This window comes from Musca autumnalis, unplaced genomic scaffold, assembly GCF_047663935.1.
Source record: "Musca autumnalis isolate F117 unplaced genomic scaffold, ASM4766393v1 scaffold_1, whole genome shotgun sequence".
NCBI classification, from domain to species: Eukaryota; Metazoa; Arthropoda; class Insecta; order Diptera; family Muscidae; genus Musca; species Musca autumnalis.
Window position 1 is genome coordinate 197,770,717 of NW_027411644.1, and position 6,525 is coordinate 197,777,241.

At 38.9% G+C, this 6,525-nt stretch overlaps 1 pseudogene; it reads left to right on the forward strand.

The window, feature by feature from the left end:
• The first annotated feature begins 5,078 nt into the window (after positions 1-5,078).
• On the forward strand, positions 5,079-5,912 carry LOC141390137 (protein transport protein Sec61 subunit alpha pseudogene; annotated as a pseudogene).
• Positions 5,913-6,525: the final 613 nt, after the last annotated feature.

Consider the following 6,525-nt stretch of genomic DNA (forward strand, 5'->3'; position numbering starts at 1 on the left):
AAGATCGAAGAGATGGTAGTATTTATTAAATTCTACAAGGAGGTGGCGTAATGGGTCATTATTTGCGTAATTGCGTGTGATTTCGTGTGATCTTTTCAACATCCTGCTAGAAAAGGTTATACGAGAGGCAAACGTCAAAAGAAGTGGCACAATCTACACCAATAGCTACATGTTACTTGCTTATGCTGATGATATAGACATCATGGGACGATCAGTAAAAGAAATAACCGATATTTTTATGAAAGTCGAAGGATAATCTGCTAAAGTGGGTCTGGCGGTAAACGGCGAGAAAACCAAGCTGATGGTGTCGACGCGCAATGCGTCCATTGAGATCGGACCAACTGTTGAAGTTGGTTCCTAAAACTTTGAGGTAGTAAAAGACGTCGTATACCCTTAAAAATAAAGCCACAACTCGTCAAACAAAAATAACGCTTTACAAAACACTGATACTACCCGTGCTGATGTATGGTTCCGAAGCCTGGGTACTTGTGCAAGCAGATAAGGCAGTGCTTGGCGTGTTTGAGAGAAAAATTCTTCGAAAGATCTACGGACCGATCTGCGTTGACGGTGAATATCGACGTCGTATGAACCACGAGCTGTATCTGCTATACAACGACATCAATATAGTTAAACGTATCGAGATGCAGCGATTGCGTTGGCTATGCCATATAATAAGAATGAGCGATGATGAACCCGCTAAAAAGGCGTATAAATTCGAGCCACATGACGGTGCACGCAGAATTGGCAGCCCAAAGAATAGATGGCGCAAACAAGTGGATGAAGAGATGGCAAGCGAAGCACGAAACAGAGGGAATTGGAGATCTTTTCTTAGTTCGGTCTATGGAACAAATGTTCTGTAATGGGCCAGCTAAGTAAGTAAGTAAGATTTTTTCAAAAACATTTTTTTCTCAAAGTGGTTTGTGCGGAACATTTTTTATAATAAAATGAAATGAATGTTATTTTGGGTATAAATAGGCAAAAGTTCATTCATTCTCACTACAGAAAATCATTTTTGAAAAAAATATCGAAAAGTCATAACCCTAACAGAGATATTTCCATAGTAGTTCGACAGATAACACATTCAGCATTCCGGTGAATTAAAAACGATCAAATTCGATCTAGTAGTTGCGGAGGAATTCAAGGTCAAAGTTAAAATGTTGAACATTTTTTCACATTTTGCATCAAAATATGAGTGTTTTGTGTTTTCTATATGTTCCAATCTATTAAACAAATTATCAATCCCTAATGAATAAACTACACACAGAAAAATATATGTTAGAAATATGTTTGGATCCAAACATAATTTGTTTGTGTCCAAACAAATATATATTTGCAAAATTGTGTAACATATCTCACTTTTATTTGTTTTGGTACCAACATTTTTTTATTATACCCTACACCACTATGTGGGGAGGGTATTATAAGTTGGTTTTGGCCAAAAAGTTTGTAACGTATCGAAATACTGGTCGTAGACCCATACTTGTATATACCAAAATGAATGTCTCGACGAACTGAGTCGATCTGGCTATGTGTGTCCGTCCGTCAGTCCGTCCTTCCGTCCGTCTGTCCATCTAAAACTTGTAATCACGCTGCAGGTCGCAATTTTGATCGAATCGTCACCAAATTTTGGGTGTTGTTGGGGGTCCCGGAGGGGAAGAAGCCTATTGTATTCAGGGGTCGAAATGGGCAAAAAACTTATTTGGGGAAAAAGTCAACGTTTTATTTCAAAGCGAATATCTCCGCATCTATAACGGCTATATCAAAAGCAAAACCTGCTAATGAAAGTAGAAAATATCGCCTTTACAACGATGTATAGTAGGTTATCGTAGGTGGTCAAACAACGAAGAAATCGCAATAGTAGCTAATATAAACCAACTTTTTATTTTTGCGATTTGAGTTAAAATGACGAATATCACAGCTTTGGTTGGGGATCTTCCAAAAGCAAAGCCTGACTATGAAAGAAGAATATCCCACCTTTACAATGCTTCAAAGCAAGTTGGCGTAGGTGGTTAAATAACGGAGATATATCAATAGTCGATAATACATCCCATTTTTCAATTTTTTTCAAAATTGCGCTACAGGTCGCAATTTCGATCGGATCGTCACGAAATTTTTGGAGTTAATGGGGGTCCCACAGAGGAAGAAGCCTATAGGTTTTGATGATGGTCGGATAATATTCAGGGGTAGGAATGTGCAAAAACTTATTTAGAGAAAAGGTCAACGTTTTATTTCAAAGCCAATAGCTCTGTTTCTTTAAGAGGTATATCAAAAGCAAAACCTGGCAAGGAAAGTAGAAAATATCACCTTTACAACGATGTACAGTAGGCTGTCGTAGGTGGTCAAACAACAGAGATATCGCAATAGTCGGTAATGCACGCCATTTTCGATTTTTTTGTAATCACGCTACAGGTCGCAATTTTGATCGGATCGACACGAATTTTTTGGGAGTTGATGCGGGTGCCACAGAGGAAGAAGCCTATTGGCCGGATAATATTCAGGAGTCGGAATAAGCAAAAAGCTTATGTGGAGAAAAGTCAACGTTTTTTCTTATGCGAATATCTCCGCTTCTGGTAGGATAACCGGTTGGAATTTTGATCGGATAGTCACGAGATTTTGGGGTAGATGCGGGCCCCACAGAGGAAGAAACCTATTGATGTGGTCATAGTCGGATAATATTTAGGGGTCGGAATGGGGAAAAACTCATGCGGAGAAAAATTCAAAGTTTTATTCTTTGTGAATATATCGGCTTCTAGTAGGGGTATTCCAACGGCAAAGCCTGTCAATAGAAAAAGAAAATATTACCTATAAATTGGTGTAAAGTAGGTTGGAGAAGGTGGCCAAACAAGGGAGATACCACATTGCATCTAATTCTTCCATTTTTTGCAATCACGCTACAGGTCGCAATTTTGATCGGATGGTCACGAACTTTTGGTTGCTTATGTGGATCCCGAGAGAAATAGGCATATTGTGTTTGATGGTATTTGGTTTATATTCCCTAAAAGAAATGTTTACCAGTGAAAAGCTTATGCACAGGGGTAGTGGTGTAGGGTAACACATGGTCGGCCCCGTCCCGACTATAGCCTTTGCTCACTTGTGTTAGAACATATTTTTGATGGGTGAAGATAGGATTTTTGTCAAAAAGAGTAACAGCAGGGCTCTCGCGGCTGCAGAACGCTGTTTTATAATAAAGAGCTGTGTGTATGGTGTAATAGGAGACGCAGATATAATCAATGTGTTTTATTTCACAACTAAGGAGAAGCGTTCAACGATGTTTCTATATATATTTTTTTTTTTCTTTTTAAAGTGTGACTTTTTGTAAACCATTTCATTCAGTTTTTCTTTTATTAAAATCTGTTAAGTATTTTTTGGAATTTTTTTTATGCACCTATGTGTCTGTTGCTGCTTTTGCTTTTTTATACCCTCAGAATTTATGCTAACGAGGGTATATACACTTTCATACAGGCAAAATGTGCCTCATCGAAATAATTTTTTAGACCCCAAGTATGTTTGGACAAAATCCGTTTCAGACCATTTGGAGTTGTCCTAGCCATGTCCGTCCGTCTGTCTGTCTGGCTGGCTGGAGCGCACGATAACTCTCGAATGGATCAACCGATTCGGTTCAAAATTTCGTAATATTTTGTCCTAATATAGTTTACGTTCGAAGATGGGCTATATCGGTCCACTCCTTCCGGTACCTCCCCCACAAAAGTTCGGAAAATTTGTGCGTACGATAACTCTTGAAGGGAGTAACCAATTTTGACCATACTTTGCTATTCGTAAAATACCAGACTTAGATAAGGTTCAAATATGGACTTAATCGGTCCACCCCTTCGGGTACCTCCCACACAAAATTACGTATAAGTTCAGGTTAGTTCATGCTCTCGAATCACTTTGATTTTTGTTGTAGCAACTTGTGTTCATACGACGGTACAAGTTTCATCAGGGGCAAGTCCATACTTCCTGAGAAAATAACCTGAAAGTTGCAAAAAATCCCTTTGACACCGTGTGTAATGGTTGGTTCGCAAGACAACTATTGAACGAATCTGTCGAGTCAGTCCAAAATTTGGCCTTCGTAATATTTTGTCCAAACTAAGTTTAGGTTCGAAGATAAGCCATATCGGTCCACTACTTCAGGTACACACAAAACAACTCAGTGGACGCCTGCAGTATTTAGATGGGCGATCCTGCTGTAGAGGTCGAACCGAATACTGGGTTCGTCCACACTTTGGATATCGTAATATTTCTTCGAATATTAGAAAATATTCGCTAAAATGGTACGAGCGATATCTCATAGACGTAGCAACCGATTTGGTCCAAATTTTGGATTTCTAAATATTGTCGAAACTTATTTTATCTGTCCAATCCTTGGGTACCACCCACACAAATGTTCAACATTTTTGTGTGGTTAAGGGTCTGTTCGAGGATCCTTTAGTATGTTAAAAAAACCTGTCTATCGATATCCCCGCAAATTTTTGAACTTTTATCCTATCCATATTTTGTCGGCCCTTACGCCCCAAATTTTGAGATCCCCCTAAATACATAAGTGTTTTTGCGAAAAAAGTACTTTAATCCACACAGGCTAAGGGTATATGTATCTCTGTTGGCAAAGCCGACTGATAATTTTTTACTTGTTAATATACAGTTCCACGTAAAGAGATACGTGTGTGGTGGGGCTCTTCTCAACAAGAAAAGTATAAAGCGAGATAAGACTTTCCATTGCTACATGTGGTAGAGCTGGCAAACTATCGATATCAGCCCCATTCGATTTTTTCGATATTTCCGTTTAAAACTATCGATAAAACCGATACTATCGTGGATTTGTCACCCTATTAATTTAGAATTCAAAATGGCCGACAAACGTGTTTTGTTTACATTTGATTGAAATAACGTTGTAAAATTCAATTTTAAAACGTCGGTACGTTAGATTTTCGTGCTCTCGTGGTGGAGTTTGAAGAGATTTGTTCTAGCCCATTTTGACGAAATCATAATAATATACACTTTCTATTCTTACTGGCTCGTCGGCGGAGGTTAGTTAAAAAAATTAGAAAAATAGTTTGAATACAAAACAAAAATTAATCATGGGAATTAAATTCCCCGAAGATAAAAAGCCCTTTGGCAGTATACTGCCAGAAATTTCCAAACCAGAACGCAAAATCAAATTCAGAGAGAAAGTGCTATGGATCGCCATAACGATCTTCATCTTCTTGGTATGCTGTCAAAACCCTCTGTTGATATCATAAGTTCCGACTCAGCTGATTCGTGCGAACCCTTATGGACTTGGGGTTCTCTCCCATTGTTAGGCTTGATAAGGCAATTGTTGACTGGTGTCAAAATCATTGAAGTTGGTGACACTCCCAAGGATCGTACTTTGCTCAATGGTGCCCAAAAACTCTTTGGTATGGTTATTACCATTGGGCAAGCCATTGTTTATGTCATGACTGAAATGTGTGGTGATCCATCTGAAATAGGTGTCTGTGTTTGCTTCTTGATCATCATGCGAAACCTATGTGTGGAAGGTCTTCTCACCCACCACCGGTACGTGATACTGAATTCGAAGGTGCCGTTATCGTCTTGTTCCACTTGATGGCCACTCGAAACGATAAAGTTCGTGCTTTGCGTGAAGCCTTCTTAAGTCAAAATTTGCCCAATTTGATGAACTTGTTGGCCACTGCTCTCGTCTTTGCCGTTGTATTCTACTTCCAAGGTTTCCGTGTTGATTTGCCAATCACATCTGCCCGTTATCAAGTTGTTCTACACCTCGAACATTCCCTTCATCCTGCACAAATGATGGCCGTTAAATTCCAAGGTAACTTCTATATCAACCTGCTTGGTGTTTGGGATATGTTGGCGGTGGCGGCCCAGTTCGCTCCTACCCCATCCTTCCATCAGTGCCATTCTCTTTAAGCTTGTAAAAAACTTCATGAGCTCGTTTCATTCGTTTACACAAAAAGCATGAAGAATCAATCACGTCTGTTAAGCATTTGTAGCGAGTTTACTTGCCACACATAAGATAAGAACATGTGTCTACGACCGCTCCATAGGATTGTATGGCAGATACATTCTTGAGAAGAAGGGTTTTGATTGTCTAGCCGGTATTCTAGTATGAACGTTTCAATCCACGCAGGCTGAGAGTATATCTCTGTCGACAAAGCCGACTGATTCTTTTTCACTTGTTGGTAATGAGATTGATTTGCTATTCACAAAGAACTCGAAATACTGAGCTTTGACTTATTGGGCCAGAAAATGTGATTAAAACTTTCAAAATACCTAAAATCGGTTAGAATACCAGAATCGGTATGGCGACCAAAACAGAGACCATTGTCACACACATTTCCTCATTATTTTTCTCGAGTGTATTTTTTACACGGCAAGTACAATTATTCACAGTACCTTTGGCGAAAATAATTCTCCCTCGCAATTACACATACTAAAAATAACAACTACAACAAAAATATTTGGTTATTAGAATATTTTCGCTGTTATCATTAATGCCACTCTATGAATATTGAACGACACCGAATAAAT